Genomic DNA, 17,118 nt, shown 5'->3' with positions numbered 1-17,118 from the left:
AAAGATGGCATTTAGACACCACCATGGACGTTAAAAATATGTACGTCTTGGGGCCCCTGGGTGGCTCAGTCGGTTAAGTGTCCGACTCTTGGTTTCGGCTTGGGTCATGATCTCACAGTTCCTGAGTGAGCCCCACATTGGGCTTCACTCTGACAGCATGAAGCCTGCTTGGGATTCTCTCCCTCTCTCTTTGCCCTTCCTCCACTCACTTTCTGTGTCTCTCTCAAAATAAACTTAATTTTTTTTAAATACGTATGATTGGGGTGCCTGGGTGGCCCAGTTGGTTAAGCATCCAACTTCGGCACGAGTCATGATTTCGTGGTTCTTGAGTTCAAGCCTCATGTCGGGCTCTGTGTTGACAGCTTGGAGCATGGATCCTGTGTGCATTCTGTGTCTCCCTCTCTCTTTGTGTCCCCCCAACTCATGCTCTGACTCAACCTGTCTCTCTCTCTCAAAATTAAATATTAAAAATTTTTAAATATATATATATATGTCTAACCCTGTTTTAATTAGAACTTTAGAATTGGGAAAAAAAATTAAAAATGACACAGTTGTGCCCTATCATTTTAGATGAGTTATGGAAAGACAACACTAAAATCGGTGACAATAGGACTAAGGGCAAGCAAGATCTGACTTCTCATACAGGGATCTTACTGCTATCTCATTCTTTCCGTCCTACATCCATCCATGCATTTAGAGTATTTAACAGCTTATACTGTACACACTTGAATAAGCACTGTAAAATAGGATTTGAGTATAAGAAATAAATAAAAATCACTAAGGAGCCCTGTCCTCAAGAATTTCAGTCCTCAATTAAGCATATGAAACTAACAGCTTTAGTACACCATGGTGCATGAGAGTCCTAGTCAATTCTGTTTTTCAAAGTAACTCCAGCAGAAAAAATAATTCCACAAAAAAGAATGCACACAGGAGCACCTGGGTGGCTCAATTGGTTAAGCATCCAACTTCGGCTCAGGTCATGATCTCACGGTTCATGGGTTTGAGCCCGACATTGGGCTCTGTGCTGACAGCTCAGAGCCTGGAGCCTTCTTCAGATTCTGTGTCTCCCTCTCTCTCTGCCTCTCCCCTGTTTGTGCTGTCTCTTAAAAACAAATAACTGTAAAAAAACAATGCACACAAATTAAAGGCAGTTGTAATTAAACATCCTGAGAAACATAAACGCTCATAATTGATTATAAAGATACTAACTACCCATTATGGGCAAAACAAAACCCATCAAAAACAAATGAAGTTCAAAGGTTCTACATTGTTTTTTTTTTATGAGTCAGGTCACTGAATATTTTTGCAACAACATTTATTGTAGTATTTTTACTTTGGGAGTACATTTTTTAGGAATATTTTTTTTCCTGTGTAAAGTAAGGATTATAGGCTTGGTGTCTGCGGCAGGCAGAATAATGGCCCCCAAAGATTCCCACATCCTAAATGCCCAGGAATTGTGAACACGTTATGTTACAGGTTATGTTACATGGCAAAGTGGAGTTTAGGTTTCAAGCTATCAACGGATTTTAAAATGAGACTATTTTGGATTATCTGGGTGGGCCCAGTGTTATCTCAAAGGTCCTTGAATGTAGGTAAGTGAGACAGAAGCTATATAGTGATTTGAGTGATATAACATAAGTCTTGATTAGCTACTGCTGGCTTTGAAGATAGAAGGGAGACAGGAGCCAAAGAATATAGTCAACCTCTGGAAGAAACTGGAAGAAGTAAGAAAATAGATTCTCTCCTACAGCTTGCAAAAGGAATGTGGCCCTGCTGACACCTTACACATTTAACCCAGTGAGACTGATTTTAGACTTATGACTTCCAGAACCATAACATAATAAATTTATATTGTCTTAAGTCATCAAGTGGCATTTTGTTTCAGCAGCAGTAGGAAGCTCATACAACCTCCAATGTTCTTCACAAGCTAAATCATTCCCTCTCTCTCCCCCTCCTACTACCTCCCTCTCTCTTTCCCAAAAATCTTTGAAAACTCTCTCCATGCTACCTTGCCTTCTTTTATTTGCCTCCTTCATGTCATTCTTAGTTCTGTTCTACAGGAACAGTATTTATATTCCATTAGACATCACTAAAATCTGCTTTGGATTCTCTCAATTTTCCTTCTAATTCTCTTAAAAGGTCCCACAAAAAATAAATAAGTAAATAAATAAATAAACAAACAAACAAACCAAAAAAAATCCACCAAAAAAACAAAACACAAACAAAAAGATCAAATAGTCCTTAGGAAGAGAAAGGCAAGAAATTATATCAGTATAATTTTTTTTTTTTTTTTTTTTTTTTTTTTTTGGACAGAGAGAGACAAAGCATGAACGGGGGAGGGGCAGAGAGAGAGAGGGAGACACAGAATTGGAAACAGGCTCCAGGCTCTGAGCCATCAGCCCAGAGCCTGACGTGGGGCTCGAACTCACGGACCGTGAGATCGTGACCTGGCTGAAGTCGGACGCTTAACCGACTGCGCCACCCAGGCGCCCCTATATCAGTATAATTTTACTTATAGGTTTATTTCTCTTGTCACAAATTTTTTGAAGAACATTGTTTAAATATAGACTCATCATGCCTACTTCACCAGGATCATGTAGGTTACAACTACTTTATAAATTATCCCTAATAATATAGAAAATATCCAAATACAAAAGCCAAATGTAAACAACTTAGTTCGGGTGCAGTACCTTGAAATCAACCTTTTCAGCACATACTGAAATTCTTTCTATTCACTACACAAGATATGTATTAAAGAACCAAGAGTAAGAAAGCAAATATGAAAAAAAAAATCAGAAAAACCATCCCAGTTTTGTAAATAACGCAGTTTGAATATACTTGAAATTAGCTATTCACTTGAATTTATCAAAATGCAGTATTCATCTATGCTGAAAACTAATCCGGTTTCTAACATGGCTCAATGTGCACTGGAAAAAAAAAAAAAAAAAAAAAAAAAAAAACCTCGGAGTATGTGGAAGCCCATCTGAATATGCATTCAATATAAACTAATGGCAGCTGGGAAATAAAACGCTTTTGATGCAGATGGGCAAGTGCTCTATAGAAAACATTTTTATCCTTTTTTAATAAAAGGGTTTTTTCTCTCACTTTAATACAGACATAATCATAAAGAAAATTGCAAAGAATTCATTGCAAACTACATTCTTAGAAAAACGCATCAAGTTTTTAAATTCCCTCTTAGTGTGTGTGTGTGTGTGTGTGTGTGTGTGTGTGTGTGTGTGTGTGTGTTTTCTAAAGAAGACATATACCCAGTACCAATCGGTTAGGTCGTAAAACTTTATTTCCAAGCAGTCATTTGAGACTTCAACTATTTTTCTCCATAACTTGATTTTTTTAGCTGGAAAACTAAAAGTGTGTTTAATCCATAATCCACAAAAAAAGTAGATTTTATCCAAGGAAATAAAAAAGAATGGTATTACAATTTCTGGGAACAAATAGCAAGATTAGCAAGTATTTTGCTTTCTGATTTATGCTTTTAAAAATGGGAAACATATTAGATGTTCATATTTGAAAACACATGAGTAACATTTATTAGTATTCCTTATTTGGAATGCTAGAGTTAAGAGTCAAGGACATTTCTTGCACGTTCAAGGAATATAATATTCCAATCCCATCACTTTTGGTCTTCCCACAATAACCTTTGGCCAAAACAAACCAAGATGTCACAATAATCCCAAAATAATCCACTAATTTATTCATTCATTCAATATAACTTATCAAGTGCCAGCTAAACATCAGGCATCATGCTGTTTCCTCACAATAGCTTTGTGTTAGCCCCATATTACAGATGTGGAAAGTGAGACTTAGCATTTCAGTAACATAGCTGACTTTCTATGTGAGTCTGAGAGTGTGTTTCATCTCACTTAATCCTAACCACTTTAGGAGGTCATTACTTTTATTACCCTTATTATACTAAAGAACAAATAGAGTAACAGAATATGAGAAACTGGCCTGAAACTACACAGCATTTTTAGTAACATAGCCCAGAGTCAATCCTTAATTTTTCTGATGCCAGATCCCAAGCTTGTAACCTCTGTGTTTAGGTCATTTGTCAGTAAAGGAAAAAAAAAGTAGTAAAGTTGGAGTTTGAAACCACATGTCTTACTCCAAAGCCTAAATTACCAACTTAATGGAGGAAGGAAGATATGTAACCCAGGAACTACGATGGAATATGCAAAGCACCATAATCAAGGTGTGAGAGGTTAGGGCAGGGTACGCTTAGCAAAACAAGCTTATCCAGCCAAGCTTTCAAGATGAATGTAAGTGAAACAGGACCCAAGTAGAGGGAATGACATTTCAGCAGAGGAAAGATGGGTCCCAACAGCACAGGTATGTGAAAGTGGCATATATATTCAGGGAACTATGATTTGGCAATATAATGCAAACATAATATTCATACTTGGAAATCATGGAGAATTAGACTGGAAACGTAAGCACAGATCTGTTTGTACTCTCCTCTTGCTATGAAAAGAATAGCCAGGTGAACTGGTAAGAGCCAATGGTTCCTCCCCTTTATTTGAAGAGCGTTTTCAAGTATAGGAAAGAAAAGTGAGGATTGTGCAGCCGCAGAGCCAGCCTCAGGGTTTATCTGCTGGAAAGCACTAGGAGCCAAACCTGAAGAGCACCTATGAGGCAAGATTAACTTTCTCAGAAATGTGCTGGAATGTCAAAGACAGACTTGATTGGCTCACGTGAAAATTGTCAATTTAGCAAGAACACATTTATGGAGAGAAAAACCTAGTTCTGCTCACTGACGCATGTGCAAGATGAGATGCTGGCAGTGGAATTGTGTATTTATGATAATTTTGCTATTGCAGGGCCAGGGAGGCCATCTACCAGGGAATTGCAGTAATTAGATGAGGAAAGTGATTGTTCCATAAAACTCAGCTAAAATGTTACAGTGGAGCAGAGAGAAATGAAGAATCAAGAGTATTTCCCAAATCAGAAAAGATTGTTTTATTGTCTATTTTACAAGCATAGTTAGGATGTTAAATTGGAAGCAAATCTAGCTGGAAAGCAGTAACATTCCAGATTTGGCCATCAAATTAATTCTGTCATAATGAAATGTGAAATTTGACTGAAATGAGGAGGAATTGGATTTAGTCTGCTTGTGCTGGTGGCTTTCAATTATACCATAACATAATCCACATCCTTTTGTTAAACATAAAAATAAATGCTGAGCAAACAGAGGCGACTGCTGAACAAGAAACATACAAAGAGGCGCCAATCTACAGATTTACAAGGCTTACCTGGGAGGTCATCAGAAAAATGAGGTTATCAGAACAGATCATTTCTAATGTCATTTAGAGCAAAGCTGTGAATGACTATAGCCACAAGTTTAGTTCTTAAGAGGGACTAACATGTCATAAAATGTACTAAAGTATTAAAGTTGGCCAATGGTTTCCTTTTTTTGTAAGTGAAATTGGTTCTAGACTATTCCTGTCATAATTTCATGCCTGCTCTCCTGATTTCAGCTATGCTTTCTAAAAATGGAAAGGAGCCAGTGAAATTATAGAGAGGAACCAAGGGTTAGCTCATGTGACCATGGTTCTGTTGGAGAAGCTGGGATGTCTAGGCTACTCACTCCATGTTTTAGACCTAAAACATAGCAAAGGAAACCTACCACTGTTTCCAAGTCTTCTCTCTACTCCTTTTATCATCTTCTCTCCTTGAGAGAGAATAACCGGCCATATACTCATACATTCTATGAGTAAGTGATTGAGACAGAAGTAAGGAGTAAGCGATTGAGACAGACTGTCTCAAGACTGTCCGACTTCATCCAAAGTTCATTTTTCAGACCCAGGGCAAGGGAAAAATGAAGTGTCAGTTATGTCCTGTTACAACTTTTTATATTGACAGCATGTCAAAATAATAATATTTGAGGTAAATTGGGTTAAATAAAATACATTAAAATTAACTTCACTTGTTTCCTTTTTTGTAATATAGTTACTAGACATTCTTAAATTATATATGTGCCTTGCATTATGTTTCTATTGAACAATGCTGATCTCGACAGTGCACAGGATGGGACACTGGCTCACTATTTTGGGCATCACTATCGCTGAAGAATAGTAAGTGGGAAGTATGCTACATGCTTTAGTAAGACATATGATCTCCAGAAGTTGGGGGAGTCTACAAAGCTTTAAGAGTTTATTACAATTGGTGAAACTCTTAAGGGTCCAGAGTTGTGGAGCATGCTGGGGCATCCCCTCCAGAGTAAAAGATGTATTGGACCTTAAATCAACTATCACTAAGAGTAAAGCACAACAGTTAGGAGACCTCTTTGGTTTTCAGATATTCCATACTTGGGAATACTACTCTCATGAGATTATTGGGTGGCATAGGATGTTGATGTTGAGTTAGTGGAAGAATAGGAGACAGCAGTAAAGAAGTCCTAAAGCTTGGTCCATACAACTTGACAGATTCCATGTGGTAGAGTTAGTCATGGGGGCTCTAGTTTGCACTAATCACCTTACTCTTAAAATTTTCCCAGAAACGTGACAAATAAGAATGCTAGAGAAGTTGGAAATGGATGGATTGAATTTATTTTTTTAAATGTTTATTTTCAGAGAGAGAGGGAGAAAGAGAGGGAGGGAGAGGGGCAGAGAGAGAGAGAGGGATGCAGAACCCCAAGCAGGCTCCGTACTGCCAACACAGAGCCTGAAGCGGGGCTCTAACCCACTAACTGTGAGATAGTGACCTGAGCCAAAATCAAGAGCTGGACACTTTACCCACTGAACTACCCAGGCACCTCTGGATGGATTAAATTTAATGTAAAAACTAGATGGATCTGATTGATTCAAAGTGTGCACTGTGACAGATACTTTTGCCAAGATACCCTTCACTGGGTCAGTTCACCCACCCCCTTGATGCTATGGATGTTGGCTCCCAAAAAATGTCCCCTACTCTAGAGTTTTCCTTGGGTGAATGGTAGCTTCCTTTAACCATATTACAGAAAAGGTAACAAGTGAAATTAATTTTAATAATACATTCTATTTAACCCAATTTACCTCAAATATTATCATTTTGACATGCTATCGATATAAAAAGTTATAACAGGACCTAACTGATGCTTCTTTTATCAGGGCATTCCATTGCATACAGGGGCCAGCTAGCTGCCAATAACTGATTAATAAGGGAGGCAAAAATGCTAACATCCCTTGCCTCAAGGTGAGACTAACTCTGGTAAACTGAATGGTCCAGATTGCCCTGCGGGACAAGATTTAAATTACTCCCAGCCAAGTCCACATCCTTGCTTAGCTTTCCCTGCCATATTCCTCATCTTCCATATTCTTCTTCCCTTACCACTCTTCTCCTGGAAACACTCTTTTTATAAATCCCTATGATAAGAATTCTTGTCTTAGTGTCTACTTACCGGGAATTCAGTAACTTTCTGAAGTTAGACAATTGAAATGCTGTCCCTGTTCCTCAGTTTATGCATCTATTAAATGAAAGAAGAGATATAAAGCATCCCACAGATTGGTAAGTATAATCAGGGACTTCTATTTCTTATGGACCTGGTTTATCCTACCAGGCAAGCCTCCTAGCCTAGCACCAGTGCTCCCAAAGGGTGAGGAAAGTCTAGAAATGGATGGAAAGCAAGGAAGATGATGAGTATCAGTCAATCTATATTAAGTTGTTCTGATTTTCATCATAATTTTAGGTTAATATATGTTATAAAGGAGGCCCTGGTAGTAACTGTGGAAACATTCCAGGGAAGGTAGTGTTAGAGCCAATCGAGTCAAAGATGAGTCATTGTTAGCTAGGAAAAAAGGCAAAAGGAAGATGGTACAGACAATTCAAAGAGAACAATCCAAGAGGCCACAAAAATAGGGATGTGTGTGAGGTCATGCCTCTTATAGTAGTTTAGAGTAGAACTTAGTCTTTGTGTCATTCAAAATAATGTCAAGATTTATATTTTCACAGCACAGAAACTTCTTAATCAGAAGATGAGATTTATTCTTCTCCTAACTTTCAGATTGTAAACAGGATCAGAGCAGAGACTGTGTCCTTCTTAATCTCTTCTGTTCTTCTGTTTCTCTAATGTTCAGTGAATATCAATCACTTCTAGGCTATTGTGACTATTCTACACACCCCCAGTTCCTCGGTGATTGTTTTTAAGGAGGCCCCATGCCCAACGTGGGGCTTGAACTCACCACCCTGAGATCAAGAGTCATATGCTCTACCAACTGAGCCAGCCAGGCACTGCTCTGTGATTTTATATTCAGCCATTATTAAAAATACAATGTCATCTAAAATTTTTAAATTTATAACTCCTTTCCTAATTTCAACTCTATTTATAGATCCATTTTCCTACCTGAAACCTTTACTTGAAAGCCTAGTAGGTATCTTTTTGTTAAATGGATAAACACCTTCCAGATGAGCTGCTGAGAGTTCTAGGAATAGCAGATCGTAGGTACTCAACAAAGTCAAACAAGCAAAAAAATGTAGTGTAGTTCCAGATGTATAAGCCTATCATCATTAGGAATGAAGCCTAAGCAGAACCAAGATACAATAGGGTAGGACTTACAGGGAAGTAATTTGTACATCTGTTCCTAGTGTAAGAACATTGCTGTATCAGTGTATCTTAACTGGAGAAAGGCTATGTGTGTTTGTGTTTGAAGGACTTGTCATCAGTGGAAAGACAAGAGAGAGAGCTAATAGATGGAGTTGTCAGGTAGAAAATATATTTCCATTTGGGGCGCCTGGGTGGCGCAGTCGGTTAAGCGTCCGACTTCAGCCAGGTCACGATCTCGCGGTCCGTGAGTTCGAGCCCCGCGTCAGGCTCTGGGCTGATGGCTCAGAGCCTGGAGCCTGTTTCTGATTCTGTGTCTCCCTCTCTCTCTGCCCCTCCCCCATTCACGCTCTCTCTCTGTCCCCCAAAAAATAAATAAACGTTGAAAAAAAAATTTTTTAAAAAAAAAAGAAAATATATTTCCATCTAATGTAAAGAATATTTCCCTGGAATTAGAAACATTAAAAATGAAATGAAATGTTTGATATAGCACAGAATTTCCTCTCTTTTAAAATATTTACTTCATTTCCAAGAAGATGAAATACATGTAACTTTCTCTGTTTCTCCTGTTAGGTATAATTAAAAACTGGGAAATGATATACAAGCAAACATAAAACTCTGAAATGTGGAATGAAAAAGACCAGTTAGGGGCCTTAGAACCCAAGGAACTACATGGTAGTCAGTTGCCTGGGTTTTGTTTTTGCCTTACATATTCCAGTACTTGGAGCTTAGGAAGTCAGCAATCAGGAAGCATCAAAAGGTGTAGACGAAGGAAGAGGGTAAGCCCCCATCAAAATGACAGACTCTAACATATCAATAATGACATTAAATTTAAATGGTCTAAGGATATCAATAAAACAACAGTAATTGGTAGAGTGGATTTTTACAATGACACAACTGTATACTGTCTACAAAAAATTCACTTCAAATACACAGGCATGCTAGAAGTTAAAACAGAAAAAATCATTCAAACGTTTGTCAGTGGAAAGGAATGGCTATGTTAGTATCAGATGAAACAGACTTCAGAGAAAACAAAATTACTAGAGGAAAAAAAATAGTATTATAAAGCATAAAAGTGTCAATCCACTAAAAAGACAGTCATCTTAAATGTGTATGCACTAAGCACAAGAGCTGCAACATAGGTAAAGCAAAAACTGATGGAACTGAATGTTGGAATAAATAAATCCAAGATTTTAGTTAGAAGTTCAATGCCTTTGGGGTGCCTCAGTGGCTCAATTAAGTGTCTGACTCTTCATTTCGGTTCAGGTCATGAACTCATGGTTCATGGAAGTGAGCCCTGCAATGGGCTCTTTGTTGATAGCACACAGTCTGTTTGGGATTGTCTTCCCCCCCCCCCCCCGCCCTTCCCCCTACTAACATGCTCTCACGTGCTCTCTTACCCTCTCTCTCAAAATAAACACTCAAAAAAAAAAAAACAAAAACAAAAAACAAACAACATTAAAAAAACCCCAAAAACTTCAATGCCCTTCTCACAATTCATGAAGCAACCAAACAGGAAATCACCTATTCAACACTATCAACCAAGAAGCCAATTGGTGTGCATATAACAGTCTACCTAACAACTACAAAGTACATTCTTTTGAAGAACACATGGAATATATACCATGTAGATCATATCCTGGACCACTAAACAAACCTTAGTAAATTTAAAATAATTGAAAACTATACAGTATGTTGACAAAACTGCAATCACACTTGAAATCAGTAACACAAAGACAATGGGATAATTGCCCAACAGTTGGAAACCAAATATACTTCTAAATATTCCATGAGCCAAGGAGGAAGTCTCAAGGGAAATTTAGAAATACACTGGACTGAATAAAAACGAAAATACAATGTATCAAAAGTTTGAGACACAGCTTAAACAGTGTTACAATGAACATGTATAGCACTAAATGTATACCTTAGCAAAGAAGAAAGTATCTCAAATGAATAATCTAACTTTCCACTTCAAGAACCTATTAAAAAAAAGAGAGAGAGAAGGAGCAAAATGAGCTCAAAGCAAGCACAAAGAATAAATAACAAAGGTAAGAGCAGAAGTCAGAATATGGAATTTAAGAAACAAATCAACCAACCATGGGGGGGGGGGGGGGGGCAGGTGGAGACAGAGAGAGGCAAACCAAGAAACAGACTCTTAATTCTAGAGAACAAACTGGTGGTTACCAGAGGGGAGGTAGGGGGAATGGGTCAAATAGGTGATGGGGATTAAGGAGGACAGTTGTTGTGATGAACACCAGGTGTTGTATGAACATGCTGAATCACTGTATTGTACACCTGAAACTAAGGTTACACTGTATGTTAACTATTTTAACTTTAAATTAAAACTTAAAAAAATAATGAAGTTAAAAATAGCCAAATCAATAATACAAATAGATGGCTTTTGGAAAGAGAAAACTACTGACAAACCTCTAGCAAAAATGAAAATAAAAAACAAGAATCACAAATTTTTAGAGTAAAATAAGGATATCACCATAGACCTTACATTTATTGATGGATAATAACGAATACTAAAAACAGTTCTACACATAAATTTGACAATTTAGTAGAGATAAACCAATTTCTAAAAAAACTACCCAACTCACTCAATGTGAAATAATTTAATAAGGCTCATAAATATTAAGAAATGTTAATTTTTAAAATGTATTTTTTGAATTTATTTATTTTTGAGAGACAGAGGCACAGTGTGAGCAGGGGAGCAGTAGAGACAGAGGGAGACACAGAACCAGAAAGCAGGCTCCAGGCTCTGAGCTGTCATTACAGAGCCGGACACGGGGTCCGAACTCATGAACCACGAGATCATGACCTGAGCCAAATTCAGAGGCTCAACCGACTGAGCCACCCAGGCACCCCAAGAAAAGTTATTTTTTAATTAAATGACTCCCAAAATAGAAATCTCCAGTTTCATATGGTCTCACTAAGTGATTCAGCCAAATATTTAAAGAAGCAGTAACACAAAGTCTACACAATCTCTTCCAAAAAAGATGAATTTCTCAATTCATATTATGAAGCTAGTATTACCCTAATTTTAAAACCAAAAACAGTACAAAAAAAGATAAAACTACATATAGAGAATTCAATAACATGAAAAAAATCATACACCCCTGCCAAGTAGGGGTTATTTCCAGGAAGAAATGCTAGTTTAATATTTGAAAAGCAACCAGGGTCACCTACCATATGATTAAACTAAATAAGAAAAATCACATCATCATATCCATCAATATAGAACAAGAATTTTTTATCATTCAATAGCCATTCATGATAGAACTCACGCAGATAACACACACACACACACACACACACACAAATATTAGGAATAGAGGAGAAATTCCTCAACTCAGCAAAAAGCACGTAATCTGTACTGTATGGGGAAAGACTGAATACTTTCCATCTGAGATCAAGAAAACGCAAGCATGTTCCCTGTCACCATATCAACAGAGTGCTGGAAATTCTAGCTGGTGTAATTAACAAAACAACAAAAGGAAAGGAAATAAAGTGTATTTCTATATACCAGCAAAGAAAGTAAGGACACAACACTAAAAATACAACACCATTTCCAAATGAACTTCTTAGATACAAATCAAACAGAAGTACAAGACTTTTATGTAGAAAATTATATAACCTGATGAAATAAATCAAAACATATCTATATAAATGGGAGACATGCCATGTTCTAGATTAGAAGATTCAACCTAATAAAGATGCTAATTCTCCCCCAATTTATATATAGGTTTGACGCAATTCTAACAAATTCCACAGTAATTTTTATAGATACAGATAAGGTCATTTTTAAATTTACATATAATGGCCAAAGAATTAGAATACCTACAACAATTGTGAAAGAGAAAAACACATCAAGAGGAACCATTTGCCTGATTTCAACAGTTATTATACAGCTACAATAATGAAGGCACTGTGGTATTAGCTGAGGGGTAAATGCATCGATCACTAAAACAGAATACAGAACCCAGAAACAGACCCACATAAATACGTCCAAATTCTATTTGACAAGGTACAAAGGCATTTCAATGAAGAGAAATTGACCATTTCAACAAATGATGGAGTAACTGAACATCCATAGGCAAAAAGAGAGAGTTTCAATCTTGGTCTTATTCCTTGTAAAAAATTAAATCTAATTAAAACTAGATCACAGGATAAAATGTATACTGTAAACCTATAAAACCACTGGGGGAAACATCTTCAGGATTTAGGGGTGAGCAAAGAGTTCTTAGGCTAAGAGCACAATTCATTAAAGGAAAATTTGATAAATTAGACTTCATCAACACTAAAAACCTGTGAAAGACCTTGTTGAATGGAGAAACGGACAAGCTATACAAGTGGGAGAATATATTTGCAAACCATAAATCTGACAAAAGACTAGGATCTGGAATATATAAAGAATATTTACAACTCAACAGTAAAAAAGCAGAGAAGCCCATTGGAACATGGGCAGAAGACATGAAGGGACGTTCCACTGAAAAAGAGATACCAATGTCAAATAAGCACATGAAAAGATGTTTAATAATAGCCAAAATCATGAGCTATTATTCAATACAAATTCAAACCACAATGCAACACAGCACTGATCAGAAGGGCTAAAATCAAAAATAATAATGTCACCCAATGATGACAAGGATGTTAAGAAAGTTGATTATTTCACGCATTGCTGGTGGGAATGTAAAATGATAATGCCTCTTTGAAAAACAACGTGACAATTTCTTTTAAAAATAAACATGTAACTAGCCTCAGACCGAGTAATTGCACTCCTGGGCATTGATCCCAGAGAAGTAAGAACTTGTGTTTACACAAGTACCTGTATACAAATGTTTATAACAGTTTTATTTGTAATAACCTAAAACTGGAAACAACCCAGGTTTCCTTCAATGGGTGAATGGTTAAATAAACTGTAATACATCCAGATCACCAAATAATCTGGCAATTAAAAGTAACAAGCTACTGATGCAGCTAACAACCTGGAGCAACTTCCACAGGATGATGCTGAGTGAAAAAAATTCCAACTCCAAGGGCTCCTGGGTGGCTCAGTTGGTTAAGCATCCCACTATTGATTCTGCCTCAGGTCATGATCTCTTGGTTTATGAGTTCGAGCCCTGCGACGAGCTCTGCACTGACAGTGTGGAGCCTGCTTGGGATTCTCTCTCCCTCTCTCTCTGCCTGTGCCCTGTGCTCTCTCAAAAATAAATAAATGAAAATTAATAATAGCCAAAATCAACCACAAAAGGTTGATTAAAAAAATACAACCACAAAGGTTAATTAAAAAAAATACAACCACAAAAGGTTACCTACCTATATTGAGAGAACATTCTTAAAGTGACAAAGTTATAGAAACAGAGAACAGATTATGGTTTCATTGAAGAGGTCAAGGAGAGCATAGGGATGGGAGGGAAATAGGTGTGCTATAAATATGCAACTGAGACAGACTAGTGTTGATGGAAATGTTCTGTATTTTGGGTTTACAAGTTATCAGTATCCTGGTTAAGATACTGTACTACTGTTTTTGCAAAATTCTTGCCATTGAGGTAAACTGTGTGAAGGATACATGAGATCTCTATTTCTTATAATTGAATGTGATTCCACAATTATTTCAAATAAGTTTAATCAAAAAATATTTAAGGAAAATCCAGATCAACAGCAATCATAGTTGCTACTGGAGAGGTTTAGCCCAATAGGTCTAGATTGTACTAAGAGATCTCTGATGGTCCAATAAACACTAAGATTCATAGAACAGTCATCTTATGAGCATTCAGTTCAGAGTTATTTGTGGAATGAAGAGAAATTACTTTCTTTGGGACTGCATTTGGAGCATAATGGTATTTCTATACATATATACTAAATAAGTGAGTACATATGTCTCACTTTATGAATTTCAATGAACTATACATCTATAGGAAAATTATTCTGATTTATAAAATATATAGTATTTTAAACCTAGCACATGCAATCTAAAAAACAGCAACACATTAAACACATTAAAATTTATTTAAAATCTCAACATTCTACTTAAATGAAATGTAAAATGCTCACCTCCTCTGCATTTAATTAATTTCCAAGCCATTCCTTCTAACTAAAAATGGAAAAGGCTAGTAGAATCTCTCAGTGTATATCCTAGGTCTGTAGGCAAATAAAGAAAACTGAACACCGAGTAATGTTCCTCATGTTCCCCCAACTGGCATTTGTTCCATCACTGTAGATCTCTACCCTAGACTCAGTGCACTTGAAGGGAAGAATTCTAAGATTGTCCTTGAAAATACCACAATTATGGTTCTTACTTTTCTAAGCTTTTTATACTAATTCAAAAGTAGTAAAAATAAAGAGTATATACATGTCCTTATAGTATTTCATCAGATTTTACTTCCAGTGCTGAAAGAGCAGTAAAAACTGTTTTTTATTTGCACTTACTTGGCTGAGAAAGAAACCAAATGTATATCTCAAAGCTTCTAGAATACACACTAAGAAACATTAGACCTGCCAGCCATTCTGTGTACCCATCCTAGAAAAAGTATGTTAGTCCTTGAGAAATTTAGAATTCAAGTAAGAATAATGGAAATCCTAGAAAAACTGGAGGTAGAATACATTAAATCAACAGGTGGTTTTTAAATATTCATTTATTGTTAGGTACTGTGGAAGAACTAAAAGTGTTGCCCAAAAAGAAAGAATATTAAGAGGTAGCTGTCAGTATGAGACTACCTCTTATGTGGCAGGCAGGTGGGGGGTGATTTACATATATTACTGCCTTGAATCCACACAACTCTATGAACTAAGTATTATTATCAACCCCATAAGATAACATCGATTCTATTTAGACAAGCAGGTCACTAAATTTAATTCTACAGACAAGTATTGGACATTGACCATGTGTCAGCATCATGATTAGTCACTTTGTGTAAACTTTTTCATCTGATTTTTACAGTTATCCTTTGTGGTAACCTTGCTAACTTTATGAATGAGAAAACAAGCTCTGAAAGTTTAATTAAGGAACTTTTCCAAGCTGATGCAACCTTGTAACTAGCAAACCCTAAATTTGAGCCCATGCTATTTTTGCTTCACCCTATAGACCTACAGACAAGCACAAGAGCAGATCAATGATCTATGTTATAAGCCAATAGATCTATGAAGGATAGTCAGCATAAACAGTCAGGTAAACAGAAGGCACTCCTGATTATTGAGCCAGTGAGAACAGAGATAGGAAAAGGAATATATTTAATATAATATTAGTTATATTAATGTGTGTATTAATTAACTGGAGGACAGTGCTTACACTGTGTGGCTCGAGGCAAGCACTCATAAAGAGGAAGATCAGTACTCAAGGGTGAGTAATTGGTTCCTGCACCCTAAATAAAGCACAGGTCTCATTTCTTGAGTGGCCAATACCTCAAACAGGACCCATTATACTCCCCTAGAATCCACCTTTCTCACTGTTACCTATTTTATTAAATGTCTCCACCATTTATCCAGTTGCCAAAACCCAGGAGCTATCCTCGACAATTTTTCTTCCTACAACTCCAACACCCTATTGAATTCTGTAGATTTACTTCCAAAATAATTTTTAATTCCATTTTCTTATCTCCATACCCAACCCACTCTCCCCCATCCTGGGCTTTGAGATCCTTGGTGAAATGTTATATGTCCTATTTATCTCTAACACACAGTTTGGCGTATAGCAGGCAGGTGCTTTGTCACTTGGGGTCACTTTCACGTTACCATCATCCAGTCTTTAACACACTTCTAAAATATTCTCAATACATTGTTGTGAAGATTACTGCCCCCATTTTGTCCAAAAGGAAACTAATGCTTAGAAATTAAATTATTTGTCCAACTGGTTCAGGTGGGATTTGAACTGAGACAGGCTTACTCCAGAACAAGGCTCTGAGCCTCAAACTACATCCCCTACCCCATGCACCTATCCCGCACATCTACTACATTATCACCTTCCAGAAGTTCACAGAGGAGATCCCCTAAACCTCTTTCCCTTTAGGATTTTGGTCCTAAGTTAGAGATTACCTCAGATAAGAACAAAAAGAGTTCTGGCCTTGAGAGGCATCACTCAACCTGTGTTAACCTAATAAAGAAGAAGCCCAGTAGTTCCCTCTGCCTTGCTCTTTTCTGTGATTGTGCTGGTGATTAACTCATACCCACTGTCTACTCCAACCCTGGCTAGGTCAGAAAGGTAATCTTTCCTTTCTTCCTTATGATTACTAAAAATCGGATGAGTAACTTTGCACCAGTGAGCTTTTCTGTTGTTAAATTACCCAACTCTACTCTCCTTAATATTTTTAAGTATCTGATTCAATGGTACCCCATAATCCATTTATCTTGATTATGTATTTCATTGCATATCTTGAGTCCACAATTATTTATTGATCTCGTTACTGATGCAACAGTTATATAACCTTCCACATTTTTACTTGTTAGCCCAAACTGAAATTACAAAGCTAAAGACAGAAATTGATGTGTCAACACGCTCTTTCCAGATAATAGTCTTTCCTTAACTGTAAAAGGCTTGTGAAAGAAAGGTTTACTTAGATGTAATGATGTTGCATAAATCACAC

Source organism: Felis catus, chromosome E2, assembly GCF_018350175.1.
Source record: "Felis catus isolate Fca126 chromosome E2, F.catus_Fca126_mat1.0, whole genome shotgun sequence".
Lineage (NCBI taxonomy): Eukaryota > Metazoa > Chordata > Mammalia > Carnivora > Felidae > Felis > Felis catus.
This window is presented reverse-complemented; position numbering follows the sequence as displayed.